This window comes from Gavialis gangeticus, unplaced genomic scaffold, assembly GCF_001723915.1.
Source record: "Gavialis gangeticus isolate Ggan-Ray unplaced genomic scaffold, GavGan_comp1, whole genome shotgun sequence".
NCBI lineage: Eukaryota > Metazoa > Chordata > Crocodylia > Gavialidae > Gavialis > Gavialis gangeticus.
In genome coordinates this window covers 17,467,820-17,484,843 of record NW_017729001.1, presented here as the reverse complement: position 1 = coordinate 17,484,843, position 17,024 = coordinate 17,467,820, and the positions used below count along the sequence as shown (strand labels likewise).

At 41.4% G+C, this 17,024-nt stretch overlaps 1 protein-coding gene and 1 long non-coding RNA gene across 8 annotated transcripts in view; one reads left to right on the top strand and one right to left on the bottom strand.

Moving 5' to 3' along the window:
- The window catches only part of GNB1L (G protein subunit beta 1 like), a 68,492-nt gene that overhangs the window by 938 nt on the left and 50,530 nt on the right, over window positions 1–17,024 (top strand). For 5 of the 7 annotated variants that reach the window (XR_002095602.1, XM_019506974.1, XM_019506968.1 and 2 more), the window contains exon 2: window positions 6,149–6,262. The gene's annotated coding sequence lies outside the window, so the exon portion shown is untranslated. Of the gene's footprint in view, window positions 1–1,331; window positions 2,068–6,148; window positions 6,263–10,062; window positions 10,263–17,024 lie in introns of those variants that run through there. The other 2 variants (XM_019506969.1, XM_019506970.1) reach the window with 2 other exon arrangements.
- On the bottom strand, window positions 723–6,839 carry LOC109290458. The gene is made up of 3 exons (XR_002095603.1): window positions 6,825–6,839; window positions 4,171–4,175; window positions 723–1,119 (listed from the first exon to the last, which is right to left on the bottom strand). It is a non-coding gene; the product is annotated as an uncharacterized LOC109290458 (long non-coding RNA).

The window sequence follows — 17,024 nt, the reverse complement described above, 5'->3', positions numbered from 1 at the left end:
AAGGAGGGAACAAAAGAGAAAGAGGAGAAAAAAGAGAAAGAGTAAGAGAGGAGAGAAAGAAAGAGAAAGAGAAAGAAAAAGAGACTTTTGACTTTTTATAAAGGTTTATTAAGGGGAAAAGACGGTAACAACCCAACAATATAATAAAACATTGCCCATGCAGGGACGCAGGTGTAATGGACAGAGCCTGGGGCTGTGGCTTGCAAGCTCTGCCCTAAAAAAACCAAAAGCAGCTAGTCCAACAGCAGTTTGCTCAGACCCATGGTGGTACCCCAGGAAAAGGCAAGCAGTATCACAGTGCAAGGAGTAAACAGATGCCCTCGACGCTGCAGAGTACCCCCTGAATGCCCCAGTGTGCCTGGAAGGCAGGTCCTGTCTACTGAGGACCACATGTTCAAAGTCCAGTGTCGGGTGCGCCCAGACCAAGAACTGAAAGAGTCTCAGGGCGTCATCAGAGCCAGCTCCAGCGAGGTGGTTCCTGTGGCTCTTGAGGATGGCCATCTTAGCCCAACCAAGCAAAAAGTTGCCCAAGCAGATGACACCCACCTCTGCTGCCCAGTATGGGTGAGAAAACAAATAGGTGGTCTTGGAGAGAAGGAGGAGAGAAAGAAATCATAAGAAAGGAAAAAGAAAGAAAAAAAGACTTGTTTGACTTTCTATAAATGTTTATTAAGGAGCAAAAGGGGGTAGCAATCCCACAACAAAAGACAAAAGACAGCCCATGCAGGGCCCCAGGTACGACAGACAGAGCCTGGGGCTGTGGCCCGCAGGGCCTGCCCTCACAGTTGAAAAACAAAAGCAGCTAGTACAACATCAGCCTGCTCAGACCCTTGTCGTACACTGGGAAGGGGTGAGCAGTGTCATGGTGTGAGAACTAAGTGGCTGCCCTCAATGCTGCAGAGCACCCCCTGGATGGCCCTGAATGCCTGGCGTGTGGGTCCTGTCTGCTGGAGGACTGACCGCATGTTCAAATTCCAATGTCAGGAGCGCTCAGACCAAGAACTGAAAAAGTCACAGGGCGTCATCAGAAACAGCCTCAGCAACCTGGTTCCTGCAGCTCTTGAGGATGGCCACCTCGACCTGACCAAGCAGAAAGTTGGCCAGGCAGATGACACCCCCCTCTGCCGCCCGGTATGGGAAAGAAATAGGTAGCCTCCAAGAGGTCTATGTCTAGTGCCTCAAACAAGGTGCTGAGGGCAGCAAAGAGCAGCAACAGCTAGGGGAACCTGCAGAAGGTGTGGAATAAATCCTCTTCTACCTCCCCTGGGCAAAAGGGACAGGCCGCTGATGCAGGTCCATGTGATGGACGAGAGTGCCGGTGGCCAGTATCCCATGCAGTAACCGCCACTGGAAGTTGCCAGTCGATTTGGTAATGGGTAGCTTATAAAGCGTGCACCACTCAGGGCAAGCTGGTGTGAGCACTGGTGCCACTGATTGTAGCTGCCATGTTGTGTCGGGGCGAGTGGCAAGGATGCAAGCGTGGTAGACATGAACCACCCAAGAGAGAAAAAGAAAGAAAGAGGAAGAGAGGGAGGGAGAAGAAGACTGATGGACAGAGGGAAATGGAGAGAGAGTGGGCGCACCCACATGATCGCCTTGTGTGCAAGAAACTTGAAGTGTAAAACAAATGAACATCCAAACTCTGCAACTCTACTGACTAGTGACTCTGCCTGTTCATGTCCTTTCACAGCAGTTGATGAAGCGAACAGTAGCCCATGAAAGCTTGCGCTCTCTCTCTGTATCTTATTTAGTTAGTCTATAAAGGTGCAACCCGACCTGCCTTCTGACTGGTTGCGGACTAATACGGCTAACTGTCTCTCTCTGCCTCATAGCCTGAGACCAGCAAGCATGCAGAGTCAGTGGGATACCGCCCTGTGTTGTCTTGCATCTTCAGATAACATTTCATCTTTGACATGCTTCTTGTGGAGCAGCCTGCTGTGTGAGAGTTGTGTTATTTAGTGCTGCCTTTTCCTGACTTGCCCATCATTAACTCCCTTGGCCCCATCCCAGTCTTGGTGACTTTTTCCATCAAGCATTTGGAGAGAGACTACAACTGAAAGCTTTTTGGTTAGTCATTTCCGCTCCGTGCGTAAGTCCACCTTCTTTTTGTCCACTCAAAGCAAATTAAGTATGCGGGCCTGAGTTATTTGGAATGACAGAGGGCATTTTTGTAAATTTTTTAATTGCAATTGTGCAGTTGCAGCTGTTGAAAGTAGGGTTTTGGGTCCTTTATTTATTGTCTCTTAATTATGCTTAATCGACTTTGCCCAGTTTACAAGTGTTTTTCTTGGTGTCATACAATTATCCCAGGATTATAAAGTCTAGCTGGATTCTTTCTGGCTTGTATGTCTTCATAAAGATTCTGCAATCAGAAGGATTCTGCAATCAGGATTAATTCTATTGATGTATACCAGCTTCTAATCCTACATATGTGTTGTCTCTGCACTGCTAACAAGAGTGAAAATCTTGTAAAAATTAGCAGCTTGGATTCTTAATATCCTTGGGAAGCAAATGTATTGAGCAAGTGTTTGGTGCTTTGCATGTTTATAACTGCATTTAAAGATATGGTAGACTACCTTTTGGAACCCAACCCTTAACTAGTATTCCTCACATGCTCTTAAACTTCCAGCAGTTTGTAGGCTGTAATTACATCAGCACATCTGTATCATATGCTGCGTTTGCATATTTTAATTAGAGTACTAATTCTGCATAAACCTGGCTCTAACAACATACTGTTTCATTGGAATAGTTAAGAAGCACAGTATTAGATGTTTCTTTCATGGAAAATTGACTAGAATAGTTACTATTCTGTAATAATTCTGTAATTATTATTACAGAAATAAATACTAGTCTGTAAATAAATATTCTTTAAATAAATACTATTCTGCAATAACTCTTAGTAGTATAGCTCTAGTGAAACAGTAGTTCTGTCAATCACTGTCCGCCATAGTTGGGGCGTTAGAGAAATATTTAATTATGATAAATCAAAGTTTGACGTTTTCCCTTTAGAATAGCTTCCTTTGAGTTGTTTTGCTGTAAAACATTCCCAGATTTGTATACATGCATTTATAATGTATACAATATATTTAAGGAATAAGATATAGCATAAGTTAAATGACACTCTGGTCCAGAAAATGCATGTAGGTGTGTTATTTGTTTTGTTTCGTTTTTCTTCTTTTTTAAGGTTTAAGTTTGACCCATTCAAATAGATTTGGTTATACAAACAAAGGGTTTCAAATTAGCAATGACTCAAAAACTACTGTAACCACTGAGCTTTTTCAAAATTATTGGTCTCTGTGGAGCTGTAAACGTGAGCACAAAGCAATAAGAATGAAATAAATCCATGAAAAAATGCTTAGTTTTTGTCCCAGCTGAGGCTTGAGAAAAGCTTCTTTTTGAGCTTAGATTTGGTACATGAGTGCGTGACAAGAAGTGGACTCCTGAGCTTTCGTCGTGTACTGCACAGTTAGTTTTTCCTCTGGATAAACAGTGTGTTATTCACAGCTCTAGTTGAGAAGCTGTATTATGATGCATTGTATTACATTATACTTAGTGTAGCTTTACTCATAATTTACTATTTTAGCTGTGTAGTAATTTATATGTGATTTGCACTAAAGCATTTTGTGCAAGGTGATTCTTTCATGTAATTAGAGTTTTGAAATCTGTCAAAGTAGTAGGTATACCATTTGGAGGAAATATGACCTATTCCACAGTAGTTGCTTGATAGACCATTGAAGCTGTAAAATGTGGATATTTTGGTCCTATTTACATTGCAAATCCTACTGCATGAGGGCACTGACCCACTTAACAGACCCTCTCTATACTTTTTATTGATCGTGTTCCCAAACTGTGCCAAAGTTTTGCAAAAGTCCAGGCTGCAGTGTGGTTGAGAAATGTACTTAAAACATATTTCAGACTTTTTATTGCAGTATGTTGGGAATAACCTGTTGGGGATAATCTGTTTTGTAAATGAGTCGCCCAGCATAAAATTCAGTGTGTGGATAGGACAGCCAATAAGCCCTAAATAAAATTATAATGCCACAGTGTAAGTTAGAAGAGAAGTTTGGAAGTGGGGCAAAAAAGTCTTAGTCATCAAACTCTTTCTCATGATTTATTTTTAAGGGTCAGAGGGGAGTTTTTACAGTCAGAGAATAAGATACACAGGAAAACCTCCCCTGCTGAGGTTTATCCCAATCCCGTGACCCCGGTGTATAAAGCCCGAGCTTTCCAGATATTCTCTTCTTACTCTTTCTTGCTTAGCTGCTCTTTTCCTTTTTTTGAGCACCTGAACAAAGAGAGATAAAGCTAAGCTTCAGTTAACCAAGGAGATATGCACACCAGTATTTTGCAGTTTTTGAGTTACTTTACCAGGTCCCAGTGGGAGCCAATGATGTTGGATACTGCGGTGAGAGGGAAGGATTTCAATTTAAAAATATAGCAGATAGGAATTCTAGGGAAGACTTTGCAGGCTCAGACGTCTGGAACAGCTGTTGATTCCCCAATGAAAAGACAAGGCTGTGCAACAAGATTTAGGAAGGTAGGAAGTGTGACCAGAGTATTAAATAAAAAGGCCATATGATACGAATGAGGTCCAAAACTCAACTTTTTGTTTATAATAAAGAAAATCCTGGTTGCAGGAAAAAAATGAACTTGTTCCACCACTTTCTTTACTTTTCCTCAGGAGAAAACACGGAATATAACCCAGGTAATAAATCTGTTTTATAGCTCACATGAGACAGGGTGGAGCCACTCCCATTATTTTCTTCCCAGAAATTGAAATGCACATGAGCTAACATGGGAGATTCTGGGATTTTTGTCCAACAGATGCACAGCTGGATTTTGCTTTCATTGTTTCTCTAAGCCTAATAATTTCTCATTTGATTGGCTGGTGGCTGACAAAGCTATCACTTTTGTAAGTTCCATACAATAGGTGTGATGTAGAAAAGATATTGTATCTAGCACATACAGCTGGTTCAGTTGGTCACAAATTTCTACCTCTACTTCAAAAACAGGCTTTCATTATCACAAATAGAGTTTGAATGATAGAAAAGTGATGATTGGAGAGCTGGGGACTGAGGAATTATACAAACAGATCAGTCCTGTGAATATTATGTTTTATTGCAGCTCACAAAGGAGCATGAATCTTTACAGATAATAAAAAGTCACGTTCCTATCTTAAAGTATTTAAAATTTCATGGCCCAGTACTGCTACCTGAAATAATGAGCTTATTTGTGGAATAAAGTACTACTCTATATGAGCAAGAGGAGAGAAAATGGAATTGTAAATTAAAACAGCAAGGATTAGTGGTAAAGGAAGGAAGACATAGGCAAAGGACAAGTGTTTTGTCACTTGAGGCATAATGGTTGCATATATTTTTAACTTACTAAAATGAGGCGATAGTATCAAAGTAAAAGCAAAGAGAAGGCCAATGCTGATAGACTGCCCCAAACAACTAAGTTGTGAAGGAGGATTTGTAGGAGATGAATGCAGTTGTATGCTATATGGGGTCAGTGAGGGTTCATCAGTTTTAAATGCACTGTGGGGAAAAAAAGAAGCATGGAGCTGCGTTTGGGGAAAGAAAACCAGTGTAAGCAATAAATGAGCTGAATTGGCTGAGCAGGGCCAAGTGGGAGAATAGGAGACATCTAGAAGAGATTTAGGCGTGGGCAAGGACTGCATGGGGCTTTGAAGGTAAAGATAAGGCATCTGAAATTAAAATTAGAAAGAGATAGAACCATTACAAGGCTGCCTCTGCCTGGAGCCAATTCCATATTTTATTTTCTAAAAATAAATAAAATATACATATAGGAGAATTATATTGTTCTATTACATATTGCATGTGATCAGGCAGTGCCAGATGACACAGGTGTGTCTGCCCTTACTTGCCATCCGGGTGCACAGGTGTTAGAATTGGTCCTCACTATTGTCCAGTGTGTAGCCATGATGACTTCTTTACCTGAATGTGAGCTGGGATGTAGGATGCTGTAGCTCAGTTCCAAATTGTCAGCTGTATTTATTACAAGTGCTCAGTCTTATATGTGCTTTTAATTATTGTGTTTGCAAATTTAAACACAAGTTGGCACATCTTTGTGTCCTCCCTTTCTTTCTGAACATTGCCGGACACTATCTCTGTCTCTTCTCAATCAGGGATTTGAAGATGCAGAAAGCAAATGAAGTGGAAACCCCTATAAGAAACTTGAAAGAATAAAGTAACTTGCTGCAACAGAGGCCTTAGAAAAAGTGACTTCTGCACAAGCCAAGGTCAGCTTTACAGTCTGTTTTGGTGGTACATGGATGGGGAGGGAGTGGTTCTGTAATTATCATGGTTTGGCAGAATATGCACATCCTGGTTTTTTGCCCTGTAGTTCTCTGAATAATGGCTCTCAATTCCATTCCTGCACCTGGAAGATTGTAACTAACTTAAACACTATAAATCCAAATATGGTCTGTGCAGGGAACGTGGCATAAATCGGCAAAAGTGTTGTTAGTTTTCCTTGAGACTGCTCCTGCGGTGATCTGTGCTAAGATTTATAATATCTTGCATGGGGACTTGCTATGGCTAGCTACATTTGTCTATGTACATTAAGGCTGTGTGAAGTTTTGGGTGTTGATTCGATTCAGAGGAGATTCGGCCCGAATGGGCAGCTGAATCTGAATCGAATCAGGAGACCAATAAAAAGGGTTGAATCGATTCAAAGCTCTCCTAATCGATTCAGAAAAGATTCTGAGAGCTTCAGAGACTTGAGCAATCCTTGCCGCAGGGAGATGGACTCAGACTCCATGCTGGTAAGTAGGAGGTGAGGAAGGGGACCATGGGGGGGACCCCTGCCAGGCCCCATCCCCTGCCTGCTCCGCCAGCTCCCCTAAGCACCCCCTGACCCCTGCCTGCTCTCCCAGCCACCTCCCTCCCCCTCCCACCATGGTTGCCCCGCCTGGCCCCAGCTCTTGGCTCTTAAAAAAATAATAATAAAGCCCCAATTCACTGGCTGCTGCCCAGAGGGAGTTGTGGGGGGGAACAATCCCCACTGCGCCATGCTGTGTGGGGGGGTGTGCCATAAGCCCCTGACCCCCGCCTGCTCTCCCAGCCCTCCCATGGCTGCCCCACCCACCCCAGCTCCTGGTTCTTTAAAAAAAACAAAAGCAAACCCCCTGCTGCACTCACTGGCTGCTGCAGTGGCCTCGGGGCTTCTGGGGGCTCATGGCACAGCCCCCCACACAGCATGAGACAGCGGGATCGCCCCTCCCACTTGGCAGGTCCTGGGGAGTGGGCCCTTTTTTTTTTAAAAAGAGCAGGGAGCTGGGGCGTTGACGTGTCTGGGAGAGCAGGCTGGCGATGGGGTCTGTCTGATTCAGATATTCGGCTGATTCGGCAGCTGCCAAATTGATTCGGGACAGTGATTCGAATCACTGTCCCCTGAATTGGCCGAATCCAAAGCAAATAGTAGCCGCTTTACACAGGCCTAAGGTACATATATGTAGTAGCTTGGGCTCTGCTGTGTTTAGGCTACCCAGAATGGAACTTTTGCAAAGGACCCATACAATTGTTTCTACAGAGGAGGTGAGACTTCAGAGTAGCCAGATCCCTGCCTCATTGCTCTCTGGCATACATCAATGTGCCTTGCCACCTAGAGTTGAGCTCATTACTCTGAGAAATTTGCAGTTCTTTAAGCCTGGCTCGTTCTGCCTCCTTGAACTTCAGTTGTCCTTTAATTTAGTCATTTACACAGTAAAATCTCCCACCTGTCCATAACAGTTTCACTATATTAAACTAGAAGAGTAAAGCTGGGGGTAGCTGGGAGCCTTTGAGACATTTGGTGCTTGTTTCTTTCCCACTTGTTTTTCTCATTGCATGTGCCACCCCCCACTTCAACAATTGAGGGTGTGGATTTCTTCCTTCTGTGTTTATGTAAGAAAAGCTTTTTATAGTCAGTCATTCCTGTTGGCATCTGTGCTTCCTTGATTGCAGTTGAACACATCATTTTCCCCCACTCCTTCTGTACAAGTGGAGCTAATGCAAGACCTTCATTTTTGTTTTGGTAGTAATTGTCATTAACCAAAAAAATGGTCACCATCATTCCAGCTTGCAAACATGCTGTTTGACTTCCTGGATTTTGTTTGCCAATTTCCAGTACCTGGAAACAAGGTGGCTAAGTAAACACACATAGTTTACAGGATGCTCAGAAGGTCCACAGACCAACCCTAAATTTGCTTAGCTGGCATTGTTGCTTGAAAGAGTAAAAGATTTATCAGAGGTGTGGGAGAATGCAGGGTGCATTGTAGATACCAAAGATGGCACATTGACTTGATGCCCTTCTGTTGGGGAGCTTCTGCTCGTTGTGGCTTTTCACCATCCCCTAACCTGTTCTGTGGCTGGGGACCACAGTTACACTACTTTTAGTTGATAAAGCACTTGTCTTTTTTCCCCTGACATCCCTTTTTTAAAAGCCTTTTCCAAAGAAAGTGGTGTGTGTAGCTGTGGGTGGTATTTTGGAATAGAAATGTGCTTTGTCCAGTAAAGAAATGCAAGGTTTTGAAGTGATTTCAACATTAATATACTAAGTCCCATTTCTCAATGTAATGTGTGCAGGCCGACCCTGGTGCCTGTGCAGAGCCCACTTATGAGATGAAGTTTCATATAAAGTAATTGCAGTGGTTCATTGCTTCAAGAGCTTTAATACCTCCGTGCCTTGCTAGTTCCCCAAGTGACAAGCTGTAATCCATAGAGCAGCTCATGGTCCTGACTGTCACGTCTTCTTTTCCAACCACCGGATCACACTGCCTTCCCCCATCCCCCAAATGTGCATGCTAGAGACACGGATAGTCTTATGGTCTGAGCAGGGGACTGGGCACTAGAATTCCCCGTTTCTAATCCCATTTCTCACACAGCTGGTTGTGAGGCCCTAGAGAGTCGTTTAACTTCTCCGGTACTGTTTCCTCATCCATAGCTGTTCCATCACTATGTATGTGAAATTGAGGCTGAATGGTTGGGGGTTTATACCTCATACATGTTGAGAGACTGCATGCCTTCAAAATGTAGTTAATTTTTTTAAAGTCTTCTGTACTTAAAACTGTTAGGAAAATCTCTGGTTTTAGACCTTCACCATCATAACTTGAAGTGTGATGTAAGCTCCACCTACCTGAAGTGTGTATTTTGAATGGCATTTTCTGTTCCATGCCAATGTTAGCCTTGGACTAGATCAGAGACACCCAACCCTCCAGTCCTGCAGGCTGGATGAATGGCACAGGTCAGTCTGCAGACTGGATTCCACGTGGGGTCAGTGTGTGGGGATGGTCCACAGGATGTGATCTGGCACACCAGCCCAACCCTGTGTGCCCAGATACAGCCATGTGCTGGCCTGAACCCATGCCTGGATTTGACTGCACTCTGGTATGATCTGGATCCAGCTGCATGCTCGTATGATCTGGTGCACAGGACCCTATTATCTGGCTCATGGGGCTCCTCGCAGGTCTGGAAATTTGGTAGCAGAGGAGCAGCAATTAACAATGCCACCAGATTTCCAGACCCTTGAGGGGCTCTGCAGGCCAAATGACATGTCTCTGTTGAACACCCCTGGATTTGATTGTTTCTTGCTCTCACCAGGGCCCAGTCAGGTAATAAACATGCCTTTATATGGCTATTTTAGATTCCTGTGGCTGTAAAATGATGGGGGGAAGGGGGGAGAAAGAAGGGATGACATAGGCTTAATGTGTAATGCTTCCCCATCACCTTCCTAAGCAAGCAGATACGATATTGTTTCCTTCCATGTTTTAGCCTGTGAGGATAGCGAGGCGTCAGTTTGGAGCCTAACTGGGCTGAGATGCCTTGCTGTCCTGCAGAACAGGATAGGAGGAGGGGCAGAATTGACTTTGAGTCATCATTTCTACCTGGTGCTCCTCCTGGGGTGGTGCAGCTACATGCCACCCCAGCCTCGGACTGAGCCTGAAGGCTCAATCTAGCCTTTTGCAAATGTTTGAGAGAATCGTATTTTCTGGTAATTACTTGATCATGATTCAGTGTTTTTCCTTATGTCTGGTCTTGTTGATAATTTTCCTGCTTTTAGATCTTCCATATAGTTGGGGGGCACACACCTTTGGGAATCAACAGGAATGTGGCTGCTGAATTCAGGAACCCTGAAGTGGGGCCCTGACACACGCAAGTATCATTGGGTCTGCTTCTGAGATGTACCGATGTCTTTGAAACCGCTGAGTTCATGGAGCATTGTGAATGCCAGCAGCAGTCAGAACCAGGGCCCTGATACAAGTAAGACTATGAACATTCCTGAGGATTCCCTGAAAACAGGGCTGTTAGAGAATCTGGGAGCTTAATTCCAGAAAAAAGTGTTGTGTAAACTGAATCAAAATTATTCAGTGCTGAATGGGTGTGGGAAGAATACCTGAGGTTCTAGTAAGTCATTAGTGGTATTTATTTGAGGCTGGTAATAATATTGAGCAGACATACCCCATGCAAAGCTCTCATGGGTTTTAAAAATGTAGCAGAACTAGCAAAATAGGTAAAGTTTAGCCAATGAAATGCAGTCAGGCTTTATGAAGATTACCTCGGCGGTTTCTTTTAGATGTAAACTATACCCTTAAAATCTACAAAGTACCCAGTTTACTTAAGGAGTTATTTTGCCAAACCATAAAAGTACCAAGAATTAAAGCAATAACTTTTTAGGAAATCTAAATATACAGGGTTTTATGAGAAAACTTTGTTTTCCAGATTTAAAAGTGTGCGATTCATATTTAATACTGGGTAGACCAAATTCATATTTCTATACAGGTTTAGAGTGGGCCATGTGCTTCATACAACTGATTGACTTCTCTGCTTTATCACAACACTGACTTTTTTTTTTAATTCAGAGAACAGCGCTCTCTCATCTTGTACACCTGTTTTTGAAATGTACCTCACATTACAGATGCAAAAATACACAGGGGGTCAGAATTCACTTCAATCAATAAAAGTTTAGAAGAACATTCTGCAACTGTAAACAAAGGCAGACCTCATCCCTGAAGAATTTATTGCAATAGCAGCTATAATACACTTGGCACAGAATTCTTCCTTGAACCCAGCACTTGCAGACTTTGCTAGAGCAACATATTGAAGACCTTGCAGGTCAAATTGTAATACAGTTTTAAACAAAATATATTATTTTTAAAATCTCATATGTTCTGAAAGCCTCTAAAATAGCTTCCATGTTAATATTTCAGGTCTGAGCCCTATTCTGCAAAGGTGCGGTAACATTTGAGTTCAATGGGACTACTCACAGGAGTAAAATTACTCATATGTAGGTGTGGTTGATAGGGTCCTTCCAAGAAATTTGTTTTTACCACTGAAGAAAGTGCAAAAGTACATTTCCTTAAAGGGTCCTCACAAACAACATTGGTGAGTAAATACAGTTTTGGAGCTAGTGCAAAGGTGGTTCACCAGCAATTTTTAAATGTTGGCCCTGTTTCTTTCTCAGTTGGGTTCCTGAGTCCATTTCTTAAGTGCTGTGACCCCATTTGGGGTTGTGGTCCCCTCTTGGGGAACTGCTGTTTTAGGTAAAAATGATAGGCTCAATCCTGTAATCCTATCTGGGAAGTGGGGGGTGGGGAGCACAAGAAAAGAGCAGGAGGCATGGCCCTGTACCCTAGTGATTTGCTTCTTCTGCAAGACCCATGCATGCTGTACCACTAAGAAAATGGTAGCAGGGTGATTTTTTTTTTCCCCTTTCCTTTGTCAGGTTTGTGCCTCTTGTTTTTTTTCTTCAGCCTATACTATACAGTCCTCTTTATATAATAATTTATTTTTTTTTACTTTTGCTTTTTACCAAAGCATTGAGTTATATGTTTATACTTGACTATGGATGTGAGACAATTGTGAAAAATACCACTGCTACTCTCGGGTCTTCAGATAACGAAAGTTACATTAAAGTAGGGCAGGATCTTGAAGTGCAGTTAACCCTGGCTTGTGTGATGGACAGCTGGCACATTGAACTGTAGAGGGATTCTGGCGCAGGACACGAAAGCAAACCCTTACTCTTCTGAAAGTGCCATGGGTTCTTTAGCATTGATGCAGAACAGATAGGACCTGTAAAAGTCTCCTGTGAAAGATACATGCACACTAGATGGAAGCAGTCTGTTTAACTTGGAAAGAAAAAGAACTGAGTCAATTCTGCTGGGATTTTAACTAGTAGTTCCAGGAAGTCTAGGTATTCCAGAGTCTGATATTTAAATGACTATACCATTTTTCCAGCCTGTGGATGATACAATCCTACTTAGCTTACTTAAGTTATTATGTTCAGTATTTACACTTGTCTCACTGGTTTGTCCTACAATTTAGTCCTAGAATACTGAGAGCAAAGAACAGTGAAGGGCTGAATAAATGTATTCAGTAATGAAATCACGTTTCCTTGCCAAGATGCTTCTGATTATAAGTTTTTTCCTAACAACACAAGAAGTATTTTTGGAGGTGAGAAGGATATGCTGCTTTACACTGGTACTATCAAATTTCCCTTTATAGACCTCTAATGATTAGTTCAGAATGCTCTTAGAAGAATAATTGTGGTAATACTGATTTCTGACTGGTGTTTAATTTTTTTCAGGAATATTTATACACACATCAGTATGAGCTAATACCTGTCTTTTTCTTAATTATAATTCAAGTGACATTTTGTTGCAAAATCATATTTGTTGGAATATTAGCTGTGGGTGTTTGGCCATAAGGCTGAGTCTGTTACAAACGGGAAATACATCCAACCTATAAGTCGGTCTGTGCACCAGGCAGCTCCTGTTGTGGAGGTGGTAGAAATGGTGCAGGGGATTGGAATTGGATCTGTTCCTTCATTCTCTTGAAGGATGCCTCTGTGCCAGTTTCAGATAAATCAGTTGAGAGAGGACTCTAATAAGTGGATTGAGAAAAGAAGCCATGGGATAAATAGTGACAGATCCAGCAGCGCAGAGCCCTCACATAGAGATGTTGCCACTCTTCCACTCCAGGTGTGTGCTATGGAGGAGCTGTGGGATCCTGGCAGATTCCCTCCTTTCTCTCTCTCACTTTTGTGCTCCTGCATGAATCCCTGCCATTTGGACCTCTTTGGTGGGGATGAGGGTGGACTTGCATGGTAAATGAAACTGGGTGGTTACTTCCCCCCAAATAATGACTTTAATAATGACTTTCTTAGCACAGAAGGCTTTGTGTTGGATTTAAGAATGACCTGCAAAGAAGGGAAAAAGAGCTTATTTCCTTCATTGATAGTAATATAAATGGGACACAGAAAAAATCTTTCATAATGTTTTGACTGCTCATACTTTACCTCAGAAGCATTAGGATTGTGCTGTCTTGTGATCCCTATTTTTGTTGCTGGGCTGTTTCCGCATTGGAGTTTTTAATTGCCTGTCTCACTTGCACCCTGGCAGCTTACATCAGTACACCATGTCTAAGCTGAGGGGTTGAGCTAGTGCAGCTACCATGACAAGGGGGACTTGTTTACACTGGATAGTTTGGTGGTTGTGGATGATGTGTAGTGTGATCACAAGCCTGATCTCAAACTGAAGGAGTGCTGAATGCTTAAAACCCAGACACCCTTTTCTTTCAAGTGTTTTGGTTAAATAGAGTTTTAAATTGCCCGACTAAAAATTGAGCCACTCAACCAAGTTTGCCTCCTGCCATCTGGAATGTCCTACACCTGTCTGCTCTTCAGTCAGCTGTAATCTTGAGTTTTAAATATAGAGGAAAATTTAGCAAAGCTAAACCTCTCTATACTTAGCCCCCCTTCCCCCCTCCAAAAGAGGCAAAACTGATTTTTATTGCAGTCCCCTTTTCACAGTGAAAGCATCTCTTTGTATCAAATCCTAGAGACATCTGATGGTTTCTGCTTTAAGATATTGGATCTTCATTTTTTTTTACAGCCCTGGTAGCAATGGTTTCCTTGTTAGCTCAAAGGAAGACAGAAATATCTCCTAATGTATAAAAAAGAGATGTGCGCCTTATATCACAGTAGTTTGGAGAACAATGCAAAGGTCAATTGTATTGCTTGCTCGCTTGTCACATGATGTGGGTGTGTATATGAATGCATCCCTGGAATTCCAGTGTGGGATCTGCATCTTTGAAGCTGATGCTAAAATTACTGCCTAGGCTCTTCCAGAGGCGGATACTGATAGAAGATTCAATGAAATCGAAGGTCGCCAGTCTGGTAGGTGTTGAAAGATACCTGGCTATGATACTATTTCTGATTTAATAATGGGAATGGGAGGCTAGCCCTTTGTAATAATTAGGACTAATTACTGAGGAGGTGTTGACAGATGGGCTAAGAGGAAACAAACTGCCTTTATCCAGTGGCTTAGAGTCAGATTACGAGTCTTGTGTTATCTGTTTCTCAGAAACTAGAAGCTTCAGTCATTCACTAAGTCTTCAAAGGGGAAAGGGATCCTAACAATATACAGGATTTGGGATGAGGCTATGAAATAAGTCTTTGACTCAGAATGGCTAAATTAATCCCTTTTCCGTAAATTATCATAGTATTTAAGTTTGAGTTACAGATTGAGAATCTGATTATGGTACTGAAAATGAAGTCAAACCAATATTGATGACTGTCTTGTTGTTGTTGTTCATGGTTTAGTCAATACGTAAGTCCTTTCTCTATTCATTATAGTGGTCTGAGCGCTCTATTTCCTTAGCAATCCTTTCCTGATGTCCACTTGGAATGGGGAAGAGAGGGCAAATTACTTAGGAAGCTCTCCCATTCAGAGTATGAAGGTTGCTAGCATGTAGACACAGCTGTGAATGAGCAGAAAAAGAAATCATGCTTACAATAACAATCAGGTTCAATGGCCTAGATCTTTATGCATGAATACAGACAACACCGTGGAAAATTTTGCAAAATTTGGCAGATTTGAGGTGTAATGTTTTGTTCTTTTTGGAATTACTTTTTAACATAGAATTAAAAAAAAATTCTTCCCTCAAGTCTCCTTTCTCGGATGGCCTGCATCTTATAATTTATGGAGTCTTTGACTCCACAATGTGGCTATAATTGTTTGTCTGATCTGTGCCTGCTTGGGAAAGGGTTTAGTAAGGCACTTGGGGGTTAATAATTTGTCACTGGAATCAGTGTTTGGAGTGACCAACTTCAGACAGATCATTTAAAACTCTAGCAACCTCCTGTTCTCAAATAACCTGTTTTTTTTAAGTGTATCCCATTCCCTTCGTCTACCTTGGTCTTTTTTTTTTAAAGCATTGGATAAATATGGTTCCCTTGGATAGGTTTATAAAGAAAGGCAGCTTTCAATTATTTATTTACTTCTTAACAATGGAGGCATTTTAATTACTGTTTAAATATTTATACCAGTTTTATTGTGCTGTAAAATCTGTTATACTTTGATCTAGATTTTCTGGTTTGAGATAATGATACTGGTAAAAGTTTTCCTAATGAATTTGGTCAGAACATGACATAATCTGATTATTTGATGAAAGATTGACACTTCAATTCCTGCCAGCCTAAAAGTGCAGGACAATAGGGGGCTGTTCAGAGCACATTCAAAGGCTGGGAGTTCAAGTTCAGGTATTGCAGGATGCTTCAAGATTCAGAATTGAGTTGGTGTAACCATTTTCCATTTCACTGCATTTTTTTCCTGTCATCTGTGATTCCTACTGGATGAGAGGAATGAAGCTTGAAATATACCATGTTAGACATGCTATGTCATCTACAGTAACTTTCTTTTTTTTTCCATTTGCTAAACAGCATTTGGATGCTTCTCGCACATCAAGGAGCTGCCAGTTAAAAAGTGGCAGACATAGTGATTGGAACTGGGAAATGTAGAATGAAGATCATTGACAAGTTACAAATCTGCAAATGTTAGTTTTTATGTCCCTCATGTTTTTACCGTTTACCTGTTTGTTTTTAATATCCGGTATTGTTATCTAAGAGTGTGAAATTAATATATTTAACAACTGCTTGCTTACATGCTCATGCAAAATGGATCTACAATTATGTGATCAGTTTGACATTAAAGAACAATTGTGGGTTTGTATCTAAAACCTAAGATTAGTCTAATCAGTTAAAACAAACATTTGTTATATTTGATAGCCAAGTAATATTTACCCTGTAAATGTCATTCCTGTTTGCACCGGAATTACAGTCATTCTTGTTAGATTTCTTGGACTAATTTGCCATCTGATAACTTGGCTTGTCCAAATAACATCTGCTTATATTCTGTCTGATGGGAATTGCAATGAACAAAAAGGAGGTGCTGTTACCAATTAATCTTGAATTTTATAAATTCAGAAAACTGCTTTATAAGCTGCTGCGTCAAGTCCTAACTTTGATGTAGCTGATGCACATAACACGTGGCCCTTCTCTCTCTCTCTTTTTTTTTTTTTAGAAAAATATGAATGATATTTTTTGAACAAGTCAGAATTTGTGCGGCAAATTGAAAGGTCCTTATTAAAGCACACAAGGTTCTTTGCGTGAAACTGATATCTTTTATTAGACCAACTTAAATAGTTGGAAAACAATTATTAAGCAAGCTTTCAGGTTCAAAAACCCTTCGTCAGGCTAAGGAAATTTTAGCAGTTGGTGTGTGCTCTTCCTGGATGGAATGAAATTATTAAAGCACAGTTTTTACAGATACCAGCAGGAGTTTTGCTTGAATGACAACTGCGGCGTCTGGTTTAATGAAGTTCTGCAGATTAAAATAATGCTACGCACATTTATTTTTCCATGTTAAGGAACTTGGTATTCTTGGAAAAAATCTAACTTAAATCCATCGCCCATAGGAAGAGGCTATTGGAGCATGCGTGCTGAAAAGGGCTCTTCCAGTGACTCGGTCACCTCATACAAGCTGGTTTCTCTGTCTGTAAAGTGCTTAATGAGATCTGTCTCTCAGCAGTTCAGTGGTTTACGTGTAAAGAATTCGGAAGAGGAAAGTGAAAAAAGAATTTAAATGAATAAAGAATTTAAAGAATAAATACTACTGTACTTACTGAGTTAATGCAGTAATCTTGTTTTTAGGTTTTGGTTGGTTGGTTTGTTTGTTTGTTTGTTTG